This window comes from Lissotriton vulgaris, chromosome 1_1, assembly GCF_964263255.1.
Source record: "Lissotriton vulgaris chromosome 1_1, aLisVul1.2, whole genome shotgun sequence".
In the NCBI taxonomy this organism is placed as follows: domain Eukaryota; kingdom Metazoa; phylum Chordata; class Amphibia; order Caudata; family Salamandridae; genus Lissotriton; species Lissotriton vulgaris.
This window is the reverse complement of record NC_141685.1, coordinates 40,994,541-41,017,066: the sequence shown is the minus strand read 5'-3', so window position 1 is coordinate 41,017,066 and position 22,526 is coordinate 40,994,541. Positions and strand designations below refer to the sequence as shown.

Below are 22,526 nucleotides of genomic sequence, written 5' to 3'. Positions count from 1 at the left end.
AGAAGAGCCCAGCTGAGCCCCAGAGGCCCACGGATAGAAGAGCCCAGCTCAGCACCAGGGCCCATCGATAGAAGAGCCCAGCTCAGCCCCAGGGACCCCCGGATAGAAGAGCCCAGCTCAGCCCCAGAGGCCCCCGGATAGAAGAGCCCAGCTCAGCACCAGGGCCCCCCGATAGAAGAGTGTGTGGTTGAGTGTGTGGTTGTTTGTCTGGTTGTGTGTGTGGTTGTGTGATTGTGTGTGTGATTGTGTGTGTGATTGTGTGTGTGTGCGGTTGTGTGTGTGCGCGGTTGTGTGTGTGTGTGCGGGGGGTGTGCGGGTGTGTGTGTGTGCGGTTGTGTGAGTGCGCAGTTGTGTGAGTGAGCGGTTGTGTGAGTGCGCGGTTGTGTGAGTGCGCGGGTGTGTGTGTGCGGGTGTGTGTGTGCGGGTGTGTGTGTGCGGGTGTGTGTGTGCGCGGGTGTGTGTGTGTGCGGGTGTGTGTGTGTGCGGTTGTGTGTGTGCAGGTGTGTGTGTGTGTGTGCGGGTGTGTGTGTGTGTGCGGGTGTGTGTGTGGGTTTGTGTTACTATCCTTGTGGGGACTTGAGTATGATAACACACTCACGCTGTGGGGACTTGATTGCACTGTGGGGACTTGAACCCAAGTCCCCACAAGGTAATGTCTTCTAAATGATTGGAAATGACTTCAAAAGCATCTGTGCCAATTTTTACAACTTTTTAAAAAATTGCCTTGTGGGGACCTGTGTTTCACCAAGTGTGTTTATTTTTTTGCTCAGGTTTGCCCCCGTAGACAGGCGGCGGTACTGCAGCCGTAAAACACACTTAGCATATTAAACACACTTCAGTAATTGTATCCTATCTAGCAACACAGAGGATAGTGATTTTAAAGAAGCATACCCATCAGAAACCATAATGCCTGAATGCAATGACCTTTTTAATTGTATGTAACCTTTTTTCCTTTTTTTAGAAGCAAATGAAGCTACTTACAGTCCACTTTATATTGTTTGGTGGCTATTTTCTTTGAAAAGCATTGACATGAAGAATTAATTGAATCCCCATTTTTTACACTTCCAACACTTAACCGATTCACTATTTAATGTGAAAGTCTGATAGAAATTAATATGTTTATAAACCACAAAAAATAGAAGCATGTGGGTCACATTGCATTATTTCTCATTTATATCAATTGAAAGTATGAGGAGTTTCTGATGGTTACATTAACCATGAATTGGCTGTGCAAAAATGTTCGGCAATCTAAGCTGCGGTTTATTTCATTCTGTGTCTGAATGCTCAGCCCAAGTGAAATAGGAAGCAGTCTAAAATGTGATTTAAGCATATTTTCATTTGTAGCTGTAAAAGCAGTACAAAGCTCAAATACACACAATAGGGCAAACACACCATAAATCTCCACAAAGATAATGCAACCCAAAGAAAAGATTATGCCCAAACCAGCGCGCAGTCAAAACAATGCTAAGCACTTCAAAAGAAATAAATAAAAGATTTGTGCACCGGTGAGCGGTCTCTCACCCGAGGTCTGCATACAGCTGTCCGCAGTTAACGCTGAATCTTGCCACACATAAGAAGTATCAGGCAGTCTAGGAGATGTGATATCTGAAGAAAAGTCGAGAGTTCCAGTGCTCCGCTCCCTCTCCAACAGATACATTGCCAAAACTGTCCGCATCTTGAAGAAAATGTAACACTGACCATGCTGGCCAAACTCGTGCGGCTCGGAAGGCAGACAGCCCAGCGTTTGGCAAAACGTCTTTTCCGTGATCGCCAAACAGAACGAAGTACAACAAACATGACCGGCAATCTGAGGCATTGTACAATAAACACAAAATGGTGGCACGACTTGACGCGGCGCCGGGTGGCTCAAGGCACGTTTGTGCACTAACCCGTTGATAGGCAGCTGGAATCCAGAAATGCCGGGACGTCAGAGAAGATGGAGGCATCACGAGACCGGTAAGACTGTGACCGGTAACGGTGTGCCTGTAGAGAGGCTCGTGACATGTTTAAAATGCAGCGGTTCAACTGCCATGAATCAAATTGCATCGTGAGTGCACAAGAAACACAAATAAAAGTGCCCCCCCACTCACCGGCAAAATACAGTCCAGCTTCTTCAAAAGACGTGCGTTGGCTCAGAGGAGACGCCGCCCATGTGCAGAGTTATGAATCCAAGAGTTATGCTTGACATGTGTGGTACTGAAAATTCTGGACCCTGCTGTTGTATGGTACCGAAGCACTATACTCGTGTCAGAAAATATAATCGTACCATAACGAGTTTGGTATCGGCAGACCGGTAATGATCCAGACATTATACCTGTGAATTTGCGTCATGATTGAGTGACGAAATCACCCTTAAATCGTAGTTTCTGTCTTGAACCCTCGGGTTCCATTTTGTGAGCGGCATCCATCTTGTGATTGCCCTTACATAGTCAAAATGACCCAGGCCGAAGTCGATCTGAATGGACACGTACACCTTTGCTGACTCCTCTGTGACCTGGGCGAGCTGACTTCACTGCCTCAAGCCAAACCTGTTCGGGCAGTTCTCATCCCAATGGCCGAGCGAGATTAGCATCGAGGCACAACATGTCATAAACCGTTCATCGAATGCAAGCTAGGCTAATCTCACACACACCTGTCCCTGTTTCTTCTGTATGACTAGTTTTACACGGAGGAGGTGCCCGATTTTATTGAGGGTTCATCGATATCTGATGGAAGTTCTGGGCCTTGCTGGGTAATCTATCACAAACTGGACAAACGAAAATATGGGCTTGCCATCATGACTCTGCTTTTTCTTTGTAGTAGAAGTATTTATATGACAAACTGTAAAAACTAAGAATTCTTGCCTGAAGGGTAATATTTTGTATAAAAAGAGACGACTGGTTCTGTAAAAACGAGCAGTCTCCTAAGAACCTACATGCGCTTCACGCTGTTGTACTTCTAGGACACCTGTTACTGGTTGCAGCCAATAAACTCGATCCTTGACATCACCTAGAAGACTCTGTGGTTCTGTGGGCCAAAACAGGAAGAACTCAAGAGGTCTTTGGGTGTTCCCCTGGCACCGCCGGGTCCCTAAAAACCCGGTACCTCAGTTGGCGCCCAACTCGGGCCGGTATCAAGCGGTGTCGGTCCAAGCCAAATGTTCGTGAGGAGATTCGTGTGAAAATTCCAGAGGACGGCCAGCCACTTTAGCGACCCCTGTATGTGGACGTGGTTCCGAAGGTCTTTGCTGCGAGGTTCCCCGCGTCCGGATGGCTACGAAGGACTGCTGCCCTGACTATCGCCCTGTTTTGGACCCATTGACGATTGGTAAAGCGAAACCGTAGACGAGTCTTCTAGTGACGTCATCGATCATCGATACTTCAGTTAAGTATAAGTGGAGCGTCTCCCAGTCCTTAGTTTGGTTCTTAGTTTGGTATCCTTCGGATACGCTTTGATTTGGAACTTGCAAGCGCCAAAGCCGAAGGACTCGTGTATTCACGAGAAATATCATAATCGATAATCCTTTGAAGTTTGAAGCTAGACTAGAGAGCGACGATGCCTGGTCTTAGCAGACTTGGAAATTTGTTTTGTCTTGGTTGTAGTAAGGACTCCCGATTGGAGGACTCGTGTCCGGTTCCTCCGATTGGAACTCCGACATATGAATTATATGTGAAACATGGAGTAGGCCCTATCACATACAATGAAGTGTGGATCAAATACACCAGAAAAGATGGTGTTTTAAAATGGCCCCAATATGGTAGCTTTGATACGGAAATCCTGGATAATCTAGAAGTTAAACTTTTTAAGAAGAAAGCCCGGCCGGCGATGTTGAACTCCTTTCGCCTATGGCGTAAGGAGGCCAAACAAAAAGAAATTAAATTAGCGAAGAAAAATAAGAGAGAAAGGGGTATCTCGATAATGCAAGCTGCTATGCAGTATAAAGACAATGAAGAAGAACAGATGAGTGAGCAGTTGCACAGGCAACGTAAAATGGTAATAGATAAATGCTACCCAGTTTTGCCGCATCTTCAGCAGGAAGCAGCAAAAGAGCTTGAAAAAGATCCCCTAATGTCGCATTTGTTAAGTTCGCCACCCCCCTATGCACAAAATGCTACTGCACCCCCGCAACGCTTTGTTATACAACGCCCCGCCACACGAACACCAGTTCCTCCACAACGACCAGCTCCTCTTCAGCTGGTTTCTACGCCTCCGGCGCAGCCCTCTCAAGGTCCGCCGCCTTTGCTACATACTCCATCCACTTTTTCTACGACTTCGCCTACTGCTCCAACTGCTTATCCTAATACTGCCTCTGCTACTGCCTCCACTTCTGCTCTACATCAGCCTGTCTTTTCTGACGTTTCTACCCTTCCGTCAACTTCTCCTTCTGTTCGACAGAGAGTAGCAAACACTGTCACTGGTCTTTTCTCACCTTTCTTTGGGTCGCCTAATACGACACCTATAACAGAACGTAGACTGTTGCGGAGTCGACTGCCTGACTATCAAGAGAGAGAAGTACTGAATGAGTTAGCGCGTAACTGGGTTACCAACACTGTAAAGTATGACGTTCAGTCCGTCATGGATGTCTTCCGTCAGTGGGAAGCATCTACACAGAGATATGTTTTTGAACAAATGTGTATCTTCCTCTGTGAAGATTTGGAGGGAAATGATCCAAAGTACGACATGTCTAAATTATTCCGTATGCGGTTCAAGTTCGGAAAAGGTATGATCGTGAGTGCCGACGTTGAACAAGCGATTGAGATGTTATTGTCTTATAGGAGTAAGGGAAGCAATTCTCGATCACCGTCTGAGCATGACATGCCAGGTAGGAAAAAGGCGCGACAGTATCCCATGAGAGAGGTTCCCCCAGTTTGGAGGGAAGGTGATGCAAATGCGAATCCAGCCATTCCGCCGCATTTTCAGCGTGTATGGGTACATGTTCCTTGGAAAAGATCTGAGGTTTTAGCGCTCAAACAGACATTACCTGATCCCCGTAAAAATACTGCAGGGTATTATAAGGAATTCTCACAGACTGCAAGCTCCTGTATCATGAATTTAGCCGACATAGACATGTTATTTGGAAATGTTGTTCCACAGCCTTTATGGGGAAAGATTTGTCATGCAGATCATGACCAAGAGTTAGGTGATACATGGGTTAATATTGCTACTGCTGATGCGAGACAAGTTGGTGGCTCTAAGCCCGAGCCTTTAGTAGCGGAACTTCCTGGTAGAATTATAACGTATATGAAGACTCTGATGCCCGAATTACGTGTGAATTGGGACAAGTTGTCTGCATGCAAACAGAAGAAAGATGAGAATGTGTCTGACTTTTTCACGCGGTTCGAAGAGACTTACGTCGATCATAGTGGTCAGGATATGGCTACTGAGGGTGGCCAGAGATTGTTTGTCGACAAATTTGTACATAATCTACTTCCTGAATTATGCAACAAGTTGAAGGATTCTGAGAGTGCTTGGGCTGTTTCCACGTCAGCAGATACTAGCCACAGCCCAGTACTATGAGAATAGACGCAAAGATGAGCTAGAGAAGGCAGATAAAAAGACTAAAGAATTGAAAAATAAAGTCCTTCTCCAGCAATCTTATCCGCCTCGTACTACTAGTCGATTCAGAAAAAGGGGTGGTGATGAACAGAGTTTCTGAATTAAGCAGACCACTCTCACCCAGTCCAAAGATCAGGGCTTGATCCATCACCGTTATTTATCTCACTGCACCCTCCCAGCTCTGAACCTGGCTAAATGCAAATCAGTCTGTCCCTGGCCCAGTGCATCATGGGAACAGGGCAGACAAAACTACCAAGCCAATTCTTCACCAGAAAGGAGACAAGCTACCGGGGACCGGTTTCTGGCATTTCAGCCTTCTTCGGCCTGGCTTGCTTGAATCCTGATGGTGCAGTGAGAAAGGGACTCATGTCTGAGTATACCCTACCACACCTATAGTGGCCAAAAACGATTCAGAAAAAGGGGTGGTGATGAACAGAGTGTCTGAATTAAGCAGACCACTCTTACCCAGTCCAAAGATCAGGGCTTGATACATCACCGTTATTTATCTCACTGCACCATCCCAGCTCAGAACCTGGCTATATGCAAATCAGTCTGTCCCTGGCCCAGTGCATCATGGGAACAGGGCAGACTAAACTACCAAGCCAATTCTTCACCAGAAAGGAGACAAGCTACCGGGGACCGGTTTCTGGCATTTCAGCCTTCTTCGGCCCGGCTTGCTTGAATCCTGATGGTGCAGTGAGAAAGGGACTCATGTCTGAGTATACCCTGCCACACCTATAGTGGCCAAAAACGATTCAGAAAAGGGGTGGTGATGAACAGAGTGTCTGAATTAAGCAGACCACTCTTACCCAGTCCAAAGATCAGGGCTTGATCCATCACCGTTATTTATCTCACTGCACCATCCCAGCTCAGAACCTGGCTATATGCAAATCAGTCTGTCCCTGGCCCAGTGCATCATGGGAACAGGGCAGACTAAACTACCAAGCCAATTCTTCACCAGAAAGGAGACAAGCTACCGGGGACCGGTTTCTGGCATTTCAGCCTTCTTCGGCCCGGCTTGCTTGAATCCTGATGGTGCAGTGAGAAAGGGACTCATGTCTGAGTATACCCTGCCACACCTATAGTGGCCAAAAACGATTCAGAAAAAGGGGTGGTGATGAACAGAGTGTCTGAATTAAGCTGACCACTCTTACCCAGTCCAAAGATCAGGGCTTGATCCATCACCGTTATTTATCTCACTGCACCATCCCAGCTCAGAACCTGGCTATATGCAAATCAGTCTGTCCCTGGCCCAGTGCATCATGGGAACAGGGCAGACTAAACTACCAAGCCAATTCTTCACCAGAAAGGAGACAAGCTACCGGGGACCGGTTTCTGGCATTTCAGCCTTCTTCGGCCCGGCTTGCTTGAATCCTGATGGTGCAGTGAGAAAGGGACTCATGTCTGAGTATACCCTGCCACACCTATAGTGGCCAAAAACGATTCAGAAAAAGGGGTGGTGATGAACAGAGTGTCTGAATTAAGCAGACCACTCTTACCCAGTCCAAAGATCAGGGCTTGATCCATCACCGTTATTTATCTCACTGCACCATCCCAGCTCAGAACCTGGCTATATGCAAATCAGTCTGTCCCTGGCCCAGTGCATCATGGGAACTTTGCATATAGCCAGGTTCTGAGCTGGGATGGTGCAGTGAGCTAAAACACGGTGTTGGATCTAGCCCTGATCTCTTGACTGGGTGAGAGTATTCTGCTTAATTCAGAAACTCTGTCCATCACCACCCCTTGTTGTTAAATATCGTACTACTAGTCAGCACGATTTTCAGCAACCCCAACAGTATTCGACGAACTCGCAAAGAAACGAGTCTTCTCAACAGCGTTTACCGTATGGTCCGAACCAATGTGCGTACTGCAAATAGCAGGGTCATTTCAAGGTTAATTGTCCGGTTTTGTTACAGCGCATGAATGGTGTTTCTGGTGCGAGAGGTCGAGGTGTTCAACAAGCTCCTAGAGGTAGGGGCCGTGGAAATTTCCCCCAAAACGCTCGTCCCTTTCCGCCTCAGAATTCTATGAACAGTTCTGACCAACAGAATAATGCGTCTTCTAGGACAGCTCAGTACTATGCTGAGGACTACTATGCAGAGAACGAGAATGAGGGTAATGATTGCTAGGACAGCCATGGACAAAGAGAGGGAGTTGTTTCAGTTCCAGTAGATCAGAATGGACCTTATGTTGAGGTGATTACATCAGGTGTGTCAGAGCCTTTTCTGTTGGATACTGGTGCTACAAAGAGTTCTATTATGCGCTCAAACAGACATTGCCTGATCCCCGTAAAAATACTGCAGGGTATTATAAGGAATTGTCACAGACTGCAAGTTCCTGTATCATGAATTTAGCCGACATAGACATGTTATTTGGAAATGTTGTTCCACAGCCTTTATGGGGAAAGATTCGTCATGCAGATCATGACCAAGAGTTAGGTGATACATGGGTTAATATTGCTACTGCTGATGCGAGACAAGTTGGTGGCTCTAAGCCCGAGCCTTTAGTAGCGGAACTTCCTGGTAGAATTATAACGTATATGAAGACTCTGATGCCCGAATTACGTGTGAATTGGGACAAGTTGTCTGCATGCAAACAGAAGAAAGATGAGAATGTGTCTGACTTTTTCACGCGGTTCGAAGAGACTTACGTCGATCATAGTGGTCAGGATATGGCTACTGAGGGTGGCCAGAGATTGTTTGTCGACAAATTTGTACATAATCTACTTCCTGAATTATGCAACAAGTTGAAGGATTCTGAGAGTGCTTGGGCTGTTTCCACGTCAGCAGATACTAGCCACAGCCCAGTACTATGAGAATAGACGCAAAGATGAGCTAGAGAAGGCAGATAAAAAGACGAAAGAATTGAAAAATAAAGTCCTTCTCCAGCAATCTTATCCGCCTCGTACTACTAGTCGATTCAGAAAAAGGGGTGGTGATGAACAGAGTGTCTGAATTAAGCAGACCACTCTTACCCAGTCCAAAGATCAGGGCTTGATCCATCACCGTTATTTATCTCACTGCACCATCCCAGCTCTGAACCTGGCTATATGCAAATCAGTCTGTCCCTGGCCCAGTGCATCATGGGAACAGGGCAGACTAAACTACCAAGCCAATTCTTCACCAGAAAGGAGACAAGCTACCGGGGACCGGTTTCTGGCATTTCAGCCTTCTTCGGCCCGGCTCGCTTGAATCCTGATGGTGCAGTGAGAAAGGGACTCATGTCTGAGTATATCCTACCACACCTATAGTGGCCAAAAACGATTCAGAAAAAGGGGTGGTGATGAACAGAGTGTCTGGATTAAGCAGACCACTCTTACCCAGTCCAAAGATCAGGGCTTGATACATCACCATTATTTATCTCACTGCACCATCCCAGCTCAGAACCTGGCTATATGCAAATCAGTCTGTCCCTGGCCCAGTGCATAATGGGAACAGGGCAGACTAAACTACCAAGCCAATTCTTCACCAGAAAGGAGACAAGCTACCGGGGACCGGTTTCTGGCATTTCAGCCTTCTTCGGCCCGGCTTGCTTGAATCCTGATGGTGCAGTGAGAAAGGGACTCATGTCTGAGTATACCCTGCCACACCTATAGTGGCCACAAACGATTCAGAAAAGGGGTGGTGATGAACAGAGTGTCTGAATTAAGCAGACCACTCTTACCCAGTCCAAAGATCAGGGCTTGATACATCACCGTTATTTATCTCACTGCACCATCCCAGCTCAGAACCCGGCTATATGCAAATCAGTCTGTCCCTGGCCCAGTGCATCATGGGAACAGGGCAGACTAAACTACCAAGCCAATTCTTCACCAGAAAGGAGACAAGCTACCGGGGACCGGTTTCTGGCATTTCAGCCTTCTTCGGCCCAGCTTGCTTGAATCCTGATGGTGCAGTGAGAAAGGGACTCATGTCTGAGTATACCCTGCCACACCTATAGTGGCCAAAAACGATTCAGAAAAAGGGGTGGTGATGAACAGAGTGTCTGAATTAAGCAGACCACTCTTACCCAGTCCAAAGATCAGGGCTTGATCCATCACCGTTATTTATCTCACTGCACCATCCCAGCTCAGAACCTGGCTATATGCAAATCAGTCTGTCCCTGGCCCAGTGCATCATGGGAACAGGGCAGACTAAACTACCAAGCCAATTCTTCACCAGAAAGGAGACAATGTTAATGTTAATGTTAATGTTATTTATTTGTTAAGCGCAAACAGCTGCCCCAGCAACGGAGCGTCCCGGCGCTGAACCTAACCAGTACCTGAGGGGGGGGGGGGGGGGGGGGGGGGGGGGGAACCAGCAGAGGGATTAGATGACAGTGAAAAGATGGGTTTTGAGTGCTTTTCGGAAAGCAATCAGATTGGAAAGGGCGCGGATGTGCGGAGGTAGGGAGTTCCAAAGCTTAGCTCCTAGGACCTTAAAGGAGCGTCCACCCTGTCTGCAGAGCTTAGTGCGGGGGACCATCACGAGGTGTTGTCCCAGAGAGCGCAGGTTGCGCTGGGGCGTGTATGGTACCAGGAGTGGGCGCAGGAGTTCAGGGCAGTCCGACTTGAGGATTTTAAATGCCATAGTCAGTGTTTTGAATTGGATCCGTGATTCGATTGGCAGCCAGTGCAAATTTCGAATGGTGACTCTGGCAGAGCACCTGCGTGGGAGCCCTACCACTGCTCTGGCGGCCGAGTTCTGGATTCGCTGCAGTCTTGCTAGTTCAGCTTTGTTTGCCCCCAAGAGCAGGACATTAGCGTAGTCCAGCCGGGCAAGAATCATGGCTTGCATAATGAGTTGGCGGGTCTTCGCGTCAAAAAATCCGAGTATGGGGTAAAGGCTCCTCATGAGACCCACACACGTGGATGCCACTTTCTTGGTGTGGGACTGAAAGCTAAGTGAGGGGTCGAGCCAGACACCAAGGTTTTTGACGACTTCTTTTGGCACGGGGGTGGGGCCAAGCACAGAGGGCCACCAGTGATGGTTCCAGAGGGAGGGGTTTTTTCCCAGGAGGAGGACCTCCGTTTTTCCGGCGTTAAGCTGAAGGCAGTTGAGTGTCATCCACTGTGCGACTGCCGCGAGGCCCTCTCTGAATTTGGTTGCTGAAGGTGAGGGACCTTCTGAGAGTGTGATGACCAGCTGAGTGTCATCAGCGTAGGATACCAGCGTGAGATCCCACTCTTTTGCTACCAATGCGAGAGGCTGAACGTATAAGTTGAAAAGGGATGGGCTGAGCGCCGATCCTTGGGGGACTCCTTGCCGGATGGATTGGGGTTGAGAGATGTAGGGGGGGGCTGAAACTTGAAAGGACCTGTCTTCTAAGAAGGACTGGAACCATTCAAGGGCTGATTCGCCAATCCCAACGGCTTCGAGTCGTTTCAGCAGGATGTTGTGTGAGACCGTGTCAAAGGCCGCGCTGAGATCCAGCAGGATCAGCGCGGCGCTTTGACCGGCGTCTAGGATGCCTCGAAGGTGCTCCGTAGTGGTCAGCAGAGCCGACTCAGTGCTGTGACCTGGCCTGAAGCCGTTTTGGGAAGGGTCCAGGACATGGTTTTGCTGCATGTGGTAGGATAGTATTTTGTTGACATGAGCTTCAGCCAGTTTTGACGTCCAGGGGAGCAGGGAAATGGGCCGGAAGTTTTCTGGTTTAGTGGGGTCCAGTGTGGGTTTTTTGATGATGGGCGAGACCCACGCAGATTTCCAGCAGGAGGGGACCACCGCTGAGGAAAAGGAGAGATTGAGTAGTTTGGCAAGCGAGGGGAGAAAGAAGTCAAGAGATTCCAAGAATTTGGACGGACGCATGGGGTCTGCAGGGGAGCCAGACTTGACCTGTCTGCATAGTTTAGAGAGGTCGTCGATGGATACGTCGGGTATTCTTAGCAGTTTAGAAGTCTCCGCCATCGATTGGGGGGTGTAAATGGGCGTAGCATCGTCTTGTGGAAAGGACGCGTAGATCTTCCTGACCTTTTCAGTAAAAAAGGTGGCTAGGTCCTCGCATTGTTTCAGGGAGGTGATGCAGGTGCCTGGATTGGGAGTTTTTTGGAGATTTTGGACTAAGCTGAAGATGGTTTTGGTGGGGTTGGAGCTGCGTTCGATTTCCTTAGCGTAGAAGGAGGCTCGGGTAGTGCGAATCGCCTTGTGGTAGGTGCGGAGTTTAGATAGATAGAGGGTTTTGTTAGCGTCTAAGTATTCTTTCCTCCACACGCGTTCGGCTTTTTTGCACTCTTTCCGTAACTTTTTAAGTGAGTCATTGTACCATGGGTTAGATGGGGTACTGCGGGTTTTTGTCCATTTATGTGGAATTAAGGCATCAAGCCCTGTGACAATCCATTCGTGGAAGGCGGCATAGACTGTATTAATGTCCCTATTGTCATCGGGGAGGTGGAATTCTCCTAGGTGGTTGATGAGGTCACTGGAGATGAGTTTGTGCCATGGTCGTTTGTGACTGGAGTTAGTCTTGGCTTTTGGGGGCAGTTTTTTTGTCAGAACACTTATTTTAACAAGAAAGTGATCAGTCCAGCCCATGGGTTTAGGGGGGTCAACCGTGATGTCTGATAAATTAGAGAACACGGGATCCAGTATGTGCCCCGCAGTGTGAGTGGGGGAGTGAACCAAAGGGGTTAGCTGCAAGGCCGTGATGTCGGCTAGCAGGTTTTTGATTGTGGGGTCGGTGGTGGAGTCAAAGTGAAGATTGAGATCACCCAAGATGGTGAAGTTGGGGGAGGAGACTGCCAAAGTATGCGCGAGTTCCAAGAGTTCCTCAATAAATCTGGCGGAGGGACCAGGAGGCCGGTAGATGTAGAGGCCAGAGAGAGTGAATTGCGGGCAAGTGGCAATCTTGAAGCGTGCGCATTCGCAGCCCCAGATTTCCTCCTTGGTGAAGGAACAGTTGTATTCGGTTCGGTATATAGCGGCTATTCCGCCGCCTCTAGAGTCTCTATTGACCAGTTTCATAGAGAAGCCGTTGGGCAGCGTGAGATTTAAAATGTTGGTTTGGTCGTTATGGAGCCAGGTTTCACATATAAATAGAATGTCTGGATTTTCTTCCATAATGAGAGTGTTGACTTCTGCATGGTGCTTTGCAAGGGATCTCACATTCAATTGCAGAACCCGGAGGGAGGGCAGCTTAGGTATCGCTGCTGTAGCACTTACCAGGCTGGGTAGGGGCGTAACAAAATTACAGGCTTCACACTGAAGCGTAGTTCGTCCGAGTAAGCCGTCGAGCTTGTTGCATCTCGTTTTGGCGTTTAGAGCAAGGAGCCGGTCTCTATCATAGCTGATTCGAGGTGTGGGATTTTGTGCAGGGGGACTGGCGAGAGGCGATGTCTTGGCGATGACGGGCGCAGACGGGCTTGCCTTAGGCGCGCCTTCGGCGCGCAAACGGCGCTCCCGCTGCGCTCGTCCGCTGCGCTTCCTCCAGATGCACATTTATCCCGGGGGTAAGGGGGCGTGGCCAGGCCTCAAGGGGGCGTGGTAAGGGGGTGTGGCCTCTAGGGGGCGTGGTCAGCGCGCACGCCGGCTCTGATGGCGGCCGCTTTTGAGACGAGGAGAGAGCGCGCCAGCTAGTGATCAGCTGAGCGCCGTGAGCAGAGTAGGGTCGGTTTCTGGCATTTCAGCCTTCTTCGGCCCGGCTTGCTTGAATCCTGATGGTGCAGTGAGAAAGGGACTCATGTCTGAGTATACCCTGCCACACCTATAGTGGCCAAAAACGATTCAGAAAAAGGGGTGGTGATGAACAGAGTGTCTGAATTAAGCAGACCACTCTTACCCAGTCCAAAGATCAGGGCTTGATCCATCACCATTATTTATCTCACTGCACCATCCCAGCTCAGAACCTGGCTATATGCAAATCAGTCTGTCCCTGGCCCAGTGCATCATGGGAACTTTGCATATAGCCAGGTTCTGAGCTGGGATGGTGCAGTGAGCTAAAAAACGGTGTTGGATCTAGCCCTGATCTCTTGACTGGGTGAGAGTATTCTGCTTAATTCAGAAACTCTGTCCATCACCACCCCTTGTTGTTAAATATCGTACTACTAGTCAGCACGATTTTCAGCAACCCCAACAGTATTCGAGAAACTCGCAAAGAAAGAGTCTTCTCAACAGCGTTTACCGTATGGTCCGAACCAATGTGCGTACTGCAAATAGCAGGGTCATTTCAAGGTTAATTGCCCGGTTTTGTTACAGCGCATGAATGGTGTTTCTGGTGTGAGAGGTCGAGGTGTTCAACAAGCTCCTAGAGGTAGGGGCCGTGGAAATTTCCCCCAAAACGCTCGTCCCTTTCCGCCTCAGAATTCTATGAACAGTTCTGACCAACAGAATAATGCGTCTTCTAGGACAGCTCAGTACTATGCTGAGGACTACTATGCAGAGAACGAGAATGAGGGTAATGATTGCTAGGACAGCCATGGACAAAGAGAGGGAGTTGTTTCTGTTCCAGTAGATCAGAATGGACCTCATGTTGAGGTGATTTCATCAGGTGTGTCAGAGCCTTTTCTGTTGGATACTGGTGCTACAAAGAGTTCTATTATGCACTCAAAACTTCCTGGCACACCTTTGTCTGGCGAAATGAATGTTTCAGTAGGTTTTTCTGGTGCCCCGGTTAGGAACCCGATCTCTAGTCCTTTGTCTCTTTCGGTTGGACCATGTGAATTAGAAGCACCTCTCATTCTTACCACAGGTTGTGGTGAAAACTTGTTTGGATTGGATCTGTTAAAGAGATTATAAGCGACTTTGTACTGTTCTCCTTCGGGAGTACAACTTACTGTGGGCAAGAAAGCGGTTTCTCCAATGTATTTGTCGAGGGAAAAGCTTCCAACAGAATTTTCTTCTCTTCCAGATACTTTGGGCTACTGGATCCAATGATGTGGGTCTTTTGGAAATAGCGCCATATGTTATAACATTGAAAGCTAATGTTAGACTGCCACGTATTCCCCAATACAAGATTTCTAGTGAAGGAGAAAAGGCGTTGTTAGCAATAATTTATGGTCTGATTGAGAAAGATGTCATTGAAGAGACAACCGGCAACATTTGAAATAGTCCTGTTCTGCCGGTTTTGAAGCGCACTGATCCTTCCCAGCCACCGGTTTATAGGTTTGTGATTGATCTTAGAGAAGTGAACAAGATTGTTGTGCCACAGTTTCCAGTTGTTCCCAATATCACTGCCTTATTGACTATGGTTCCAGCGTCAGCCACTTGATTCTCGGTGATTGACTTGAAGAATGCTTTCTTCAGCATCCAGATTGCGGAGGAGAGCAGGGATATTTTTGGCTTCAATTTAGGAGGCCGAAGTTTCCGCTTCAAAAGCGCTCCTCAGGGCTACTGTGAAAGTCCATCGATATTCAGTCAGGCTCTGAAATCGCAGCTTGACGCGATTGTTCTACCTGATGGCGCGACGCTTATTCAGTACGCAGATAATTTACTAGTCGCTGTAGAAGCTGAGGAGATTTGCAAGCAAGCCACTTTGTCGTTGTTGCGTCATTTATGTGATCTGCGCCACAAAGTCTCTCTTTCAAAATTACAATATTGTCGACAAGAAGTGACCTACTTAGGTCACATCTTATCGAAGGAGGGAAGAAAGCTGACCCCAGAAAGAATACAGGCAATTGCAAAATTGAGTGTCCCAAGAACAGAGAGAGAAGTGCGTGCTTTCTTGGGCATTACATCATATTGCAGACAATGGATACCAAATTTCTCCTTGTTGGCCAAACCTTTGGCGGCATTAACTTGCAAGGATTCACCGAAACCCATTCCGTGGTCTGAAGAGTGTTAGACAAGTTTTTCCGAGTTGCGTGATGCATTGTGTTCGGCTCCTGTGTTGGGTACCCCCGACTACAGTAAGCCTTTTACGTTGTATGTCCACAAGAAGGAAGGTCGTGCATTATCAGTTCTGACACAGCCTTTTGGTGGCAAACAGCGTCCATGTGCGTACTTTTCAGCAACTCTAGACCCGGTAGCTAAGGCATTGCCAAGTTGCTTGAGGGCCACTGCGGCAGCAGCTGTCTGTATTCGACAGTCTGCTGGGCTAGTAATGAATAATACCCTAATTGTCATGGTCCCACATGCAGTAGACATTTTGCTAAACAGAACAAGGACACAGCATTTAACTAGTGCTCGACTGTCAAGTTATGAACTGACACTGCTAGCGAGTCACGTACACATTAAGAGGTGTGACACACTCTCAACCCAGCCACGTTTTGCCCATTCCAGTAGAGACAGATGAGGTCGAACAACATGACTGCTGTTTTAGGACAGAAGAAGAAACAAAAGGGAGAATAGACTTACAGGACACTCCTCTTCCTGAATGTAATGATACCTTATGGGTTGATGGTTCATGTTTCAAGTTGCCAAATAGTGAAACGACTGCGGCATATGCTGTGACAACACTGCACACGATTGTTGAAGCTGCACGTATCCAACACAATTCCGCGCAAGCAGCAGAATTGATTGCACTTACAAGAGCATGTGTGTTGGCAAAAGGAAAACGGGTGAATGTGTACACGGACAGCCAATACGCCTTTGGCGTGGCTCACAGTTTTGGACGATTGTGGCGTGAACGTGGGTTCCTGACTTCGCATGGTACAAAAATCCAACACAGTCAGTTAGTAAATGAGCTTCTCGAGTCACTGACCTTGCCATTACAAGTTGCGATTGTGAAATGCAGTGCACACAAAAAGGTGACAGATGATGTTGGTCGTGGAAACGAGTTTGCAGATGAAGTCGCAAAAGAAACTGCAAGGAATGTCATGAGCCGAATGTATGTTGCAGGCCCTGCGAGATGGATTGGTGATGTTGATATGTGTGCAGATACGATCGAGAGTGTGAAGTCTATCCAATCCGAAGCCACAGAAAAAGAGGTGAATGAATGGAGAGAAAGCAGGGGTAAACTGGATGCGAATGGTTGTTGGGTTGAATTGTCGGAACATCAGAGATGGCTGTTACCCGATGCGTATGTGCTTGCTGTGGTGACGATGGCTCATGGGATGGCTCACATCAGTGTGAAAGGGATCTGTAAGTTGTTGGCTCCAGTATGGCAGAATAGCGGAATCCCTAAATGTGCAGAGAATGTGGTCAAGAACTGTATGGTGTGTCTGAAGTACAATTCTGGTAAGGGAACCCCAACTCCAACTGGTCATTTTGCACCTCCAACGTATCCGTTCGAGGTCTTGCAGCTAGATTTCATCCACATGGAAAGGTGCAACAATCTGAAATACGTACTCGATGTTGTTTGTGCCTTTTCCAGGTGGGTCAAAGCATATCCCCTTAAGGACAATACTGCCTTATCCACAGCTAAAGCCCTTGTCAAAGAGTTCTTCCCCAGGTTTGGAATGCCTAGAATGGTCTGGAGTGATAATGGGAGTGAATTTGTGGGACGAGTGATGAAGAAAGTGTGTGAAGGGCTAGGCATGCACCAGAAGTTCCACGCTGCAAATCACCCCCAATCAGCTGGACTAGTAGAGTGCTACAACGGCACGTTAAAATTGAAATTGGCTAAGATTCAAGCAAGCACAGGTCTTAAATGGCCTGATGCTCTGCCCTTGGCGCTCCTATCCACAATAATGACTATTCACTCTAGATTGGGACTTAGTCCACATGAAATTGTGTTCGGCCGCCCGGCGAACATATGGGGAGTGCCAAGGCCCACCAGGTTTAGTGAAATAGAGCATCCTGTACTGCTTGACTATCTGTATGAATTGACGGCTACATTGCGTGTTTTACATCAACAGGTCTACGACAGTCTGCCACAGGCCTCTGAAGCTCCGGGACACCCTATCGATCCTGGAACATATGTCCTCGTGAAAAATTTCCAGCGAACGAGGAATGACCTGATGGACCGGCCCTCACCTAGTTCTCCTATCCACAAGATTGTCAGTTCGAGTGGAAGGAAAGAAGAACTGGATCCACAGGACCCATTGCAAGAGGGTCCCGTTACCTCTGCCCTATGACCGATGGGTCCAGGAGGGAATTGCTGACTTTGAGACTGAGACTGTGCCTCGTTTCTTACCCTTCAGTGATGCACGTCTGAAAGGAACTACTTCTGAAAAAGAAAGCGATAACATTCTACAAGGATCTGTGCCACCGTCAATGCAGTTGGACACTACTGAGCCTGAACTCCTGTTTTTAGACCACACAGCCCCTGGTCGAAACCGTTATAACTTGAGGCCAAGACCTATGACTATGGACAAATAAATACTTTTCTTTTTGATTGTGCAGCTCTCTCATCCAGGAAACTTGCTGATTTTTGAACTGCCATCCGGTTCTGCTGCTAGGGCCGCGGTTGCCACAGTCTTTGGAGTGCAGCTGGAGACGGTTAGGTCGACAGTTCTGGTTGGTCTGAGGGAGTTGCCCTAAACTGACAGAAGCACTCTTTAGCAGAAACAATCTCCCACCGCGGGCAGCAACTTAGAGGATGGAGTTTCCCCAGATGGAGAGACCTGCCAGATCAACGAACTTTGAAACGAGAATATGCACTGTGATGGCAAAAACGCGATTTTTAATAATATGCATTTTCATGTTGTGTAGTATAATGATGTTTTTGGTGGGCTATGCTTTATTCACCTTTCGAGTATCATTTGCCCACACCACACAGCCCACACCTCCTCCTACTGTTTCCCAGCATTCTTTTCCCCCCTACCTGAACACGAGTCTGCAAGATTAGAATTCATAAATAACTCATTCGTTCAGCTCCTACACCAGCACCAGTCTGTAATGAACACGACAAATTGTTGGGTATGTGGACTTATGCCACACACGACAGATAAGGGCATCCCATATTTTGTCCTGCCATGGTTCTCTGTGGGCATTTCAAACAATGTTCCTGTTTTCCATGGAACCATATTTCCCAGGAAGAAACTCGAGCAACAAGGCACTAGTGGCAAGAATTAGAAATATGAGTAGAGATATCAACACGTATAGAACGATTCCCAGAGATGAACTGAAGCCTTACAGTAGATGGAATGTAACAAAATATTGACTTTCCTTAAGTGAGAGCCAGCGAGCAAAGAAATCCTCCCCAATGTGGATAGTACCCCACCTAGGTCACCTATGTCTGCAAGGAAATGGCAAAAACCCCAGAGCTCAGCTAGGGAAGAGTGTCTGTACTGAGACCTATGTCTTCTCGTCTCAGACCTCCCCTTCGTTCTTAGCGGCTAAAGGTACCTACTTCGTCTGCCATGATAGAGCATACACATGGTTGCCCCCTGACTTTTCGGGCACATGTTTTATCTCGTTCCTGCTGCCACCCACCTACACGGCCGAGACAGATTACCACCGGACAAGGACAGTTAGGGGTGTTGTGAGTAAAGACGACAATGCGGAACAAGAATTTGGCGATTTCGCGAAAGGTTTTCTGTAGTTTTGGGTGCCTATGGTGAACAAAAGGGACCTTCGCCAATTGACGAGGGTAGTTGAATCGGCCGTGATCAAAACGGCTGGTGCCCTTAGTAACTTGACTGCGGAGCTCCAGTCGGACCGCCTTATGACCCTTCAGAACAGGGTTGCCTTAGATGTCATACTTGCAGACCGTGGTGGGGTATGTAAAGTGATCCAATCCAGTTGCTGCATCTTCATCCCATATAACGCTCATACAGTATACCAGGCCATCTTCAAACTGCATAAGATTTCCGAGTCCATTCATGTGGATGAAGGAGACTGGTCCTTAATGGGGTGGTTCTGGAAACTGATCTCTGCCTGGGGATGGAAGATTCTGATATTCATTGGGATGGTCTTAGCCATTCTGTTCTGTTCTGCTTGTGTGTACAGTGCGCTCCTGCAATATGTGGCCTCTGTGCTACATCATGTGTAAGGAAGCCTGTATCAAGAGATGAACTAAGTAACAGGATGATGCCACAGCAGCATCGCAATGACTTTATGCACACAGACCTGGACTCAGATTAGCGTGAGTATAGGTTATTGCCTATATAAGGGCAAAAGGAGGGGCTGTGGTACTGAAAATTCTGGACCCTGCTGTTGTATGGTACCGAAGCACTACACTCGTGTCAGAAAATATCATTGTACCATAACGAGTTTGGTATCGGCAGACCGGTAATGAGCTAGACATTATACCTGTGTATTTGCGTCATGATTGAGTGACGAAATCACCCTTAACTCGTAGTTTCTGTCTTGAACCCCCGGGTTCCATTTTGTGAGCGGCATCCATCTTGTGATTGCCCTTACATAGTCAAAATGACCAAGGCCGAAGTCGATCTGAAAGGACACGTACACCTTTGCTGACTCCTCTGTGACCTGGGCGAGCTGACTCCACTGCCTCAAGCCAAACCTGTTCGGGCAGTTCTCATCCCAATGGCCGAGCGAGATTAGCATTGAGGCACAACATGTCATAAACCGTTCATCGAATGCAAGCTAGGCTAATCTCACACACACCTGTCCCTGTTTCTTCTGTATGACTAGTTTTACAAGGAGGAGGTGCCCGATTTTATTGAGGGTTCATCGATATCTGATGGAAGTTCTGGGCCTTGCTGGGTAATCTATCACAAACTGGACAAACAAAAATATGGGCTTGCCATCATGACTCTGCTTTTTCTTTGTAGTAGAAGTATTTATATGACAAACTGTAAAAACGAAGAATTCTTGCCTGAAGGGTAATATTTTGTATAAAAAGAGAACACTGGTTCAGTAAAAACGAGCAGTCTCCTAAGAACCTACATGCGCTTCACGCTGTTGTACTTCTAGGACACCTGTTACTGGTTGCAGCCAATAAACTCGATCCTTGACATCACCTAGAAGACTCTGTGGTTCTGTGGGCCAAAACAGGAAGAACTCAAGAGGTCTCTGGGTGTTCCCCTGGCACCGCCGGGTCCCTAAAAACCCGGTACCTCACATGAAGTGAGGCCACTCTAGAGCACGAAAACTGCAAAGTGCACTCTGGATAGTGTCCTCAACTTTGACGCAGTCATCACTGATTCTGCTAGGGTCTCAGCTCGAATGAGCACTTACACAGTGCTCATTGCAGAGAAAATTGAAACACACTGCCACACTCTTTAGATATAACTCGCCAAAAAAAACTACCAGTCTCTGCCAATATATTAATTGGAGAGACAAGGGAACCCGCTAGGTAGGCAAGGACCAAGGGTACTCGTATTATCTTGAAACAACGGTCCTTGACAAAGGAGGATGTGACAGCTAATGAATAATTATAGGCCACAATGTGCACTATAATAAGTAAGGTGTCCAGCCGGACCCTAGGATTTAATCAATGAAAATAATTCAAGGCAATATCAAACACAAGAATTATGAAGTGGGACACAGTCCTGTATCCACAGCATACAACAGGGCTAAACAAACAAAAAGGGTTAAAGGTTCACCAGGCAATCTTTCTTTTGTGAGAAGCTAGTACATATGAAACCTAATAACTTAGCTTTTCTCATGTAGTAAAAACATAATTATATCACACAATGGGGAACTGGTGTTTAAACTACATCTACTGTCGGCGGCGTTTCGATCCTGTAGGAATGAAGGATCATCATCAGGACAACCAATGTAATGCTTGAAAGTGCAAGCCTGTAATCAAAATTAGGGAAACAGAGAGACGACACAAGGGACATTTGTTTAAACTCTCACTTATACCTTAAATGCATAACATAACCGAATTCACGCCATGCCTTAAGGTGAGAACCTGGCATACGTGTTGGTGAGTGTCCTGTCTGGTGATATTCAACCTGGACTTCAGTGATAGTGATAATGAGATAAGCAACAATGTATATGGTGCGTGAGATGAGAGGAGAGTGCTCCACGCAAGGGTGACGCAGTGGGAGAATTATCCAGTTGCTAAGGGACACGTGAAACCCCCAGAGGACCAGGGGAGGTGACAGGCAGGAGGGGTAAAACTCAGTCACAAATGGTTGTATGATTGTTCATATTGCACTGCCTAGCGTGGCAGTGAAATTGGAAGTATTGTTTCAAATGCCAATAACAATTTTTAAATATATGAGATAAATACTCGGACACTAGAAAAAAAAATAAGAAGGATGCAATAGGAACAGAAAAGACAAATTGATATGATAGTCACCAATATTGTTATGTCTTTTAGCAATAAAACCCAATTTTAAAAACCTCCAACCTTACCATTAAATGTTCACTTTCGGGGGAAAAAGTGCGTGGCAGTTGAGGGCTAGAGGGAGAAGGAATACAAAGGGGAAAGTGGAGGGGATCCGGGCGGGGTTACAGTCTCGGACGACTAAGAGGCGCACACACCTGAGCACTTTTGAGAGACCTTAAACACGACGGAGGGAGGGACAGACCCGAGCTGGATCCCTGGAGGAGGTCACTCCTCCTCAGAGAGTCACTGGGAGCCCCGCGACAGAGGAGGGGGTTCAGGGGTGCACCCCCGGGGGTGATGGAGGGTGACCCCTCCCGGGCCCCTCTGAAAGGGTGGCACGTACCTGCGTTGGCCGCGCGCCTGCAGGAACGTGGCGGAGCGTTGCGTCGGCCTCGCGCGCCTCTGGGGTCAGCTGGCGGCGTGGGCCTCGCGCGCCCCTCGTCTCCGGGGTCGTCAGCACGCTGGGCTCGTGGCCTCTCGTCTCTGGGGTCAGCGGTGGGCAGCCGACCTTCGGCGTTTCCTCGTGCTCCGCTCCTTCCGGGTTCTTCTCTTCCCCCTTCCAGTGACGTGGGCGTTTTTTCCCCTTTCATAGGTCCCTGGGTCATGACGTGAAATCCAGGCCACGCACCTGTGAGGGTGAGGTCGCGGGGTCACGCGCTCCGTGTCAGGGTCAGCCCGCGCGCTCTCCTCACCGTCGGGGGCCGCCGCTCCCCCCCTCCCCCCCTGCTGCTCCGTCACGTTCCCACTCGGCCTCGGAAGGATGAAAGGCTCCCCCCCCCGCCTTGTATACAATGCTTTAGATGCCTGCTCCCCCGCCTCCTCCAGGTGTGGGGGGTCCACGTGGACTCTGACCGCCTCACTCCATTCTTCTTACCTTGTAAACCCTCCCCCGGGGTAGCCTGGCCTGGAGCGACCCCCTCCCTGGGAGACACAGACACCGCCCGCCCGCCGAG

The 22,526-nt window shown here is 48.1% G+C and overlaps 1 protein-coding gene across 1 annotated transcript in view; it reads right to left on the bottom strand.

The window, feature by feature from the left end:
* Positions 1-22,164, bottom strand: part of LOC147737118 (uncharacterized) — an 86,606-nt gene extending 64,442 nt beyond the window's left edge. Inside the window, exon 1 of the mRNA XM_086964544.1 lies at positions 21,917-22,164. The gene's annotated coding sequence lies outside the window, so the exon portion shown is untranslated. The remainder of the gene's footprint in view (positions 1-21,916) is intronic.
* Between the last annotated feature and the right edge of the window lie 362 nt (positions 22,165-22,526).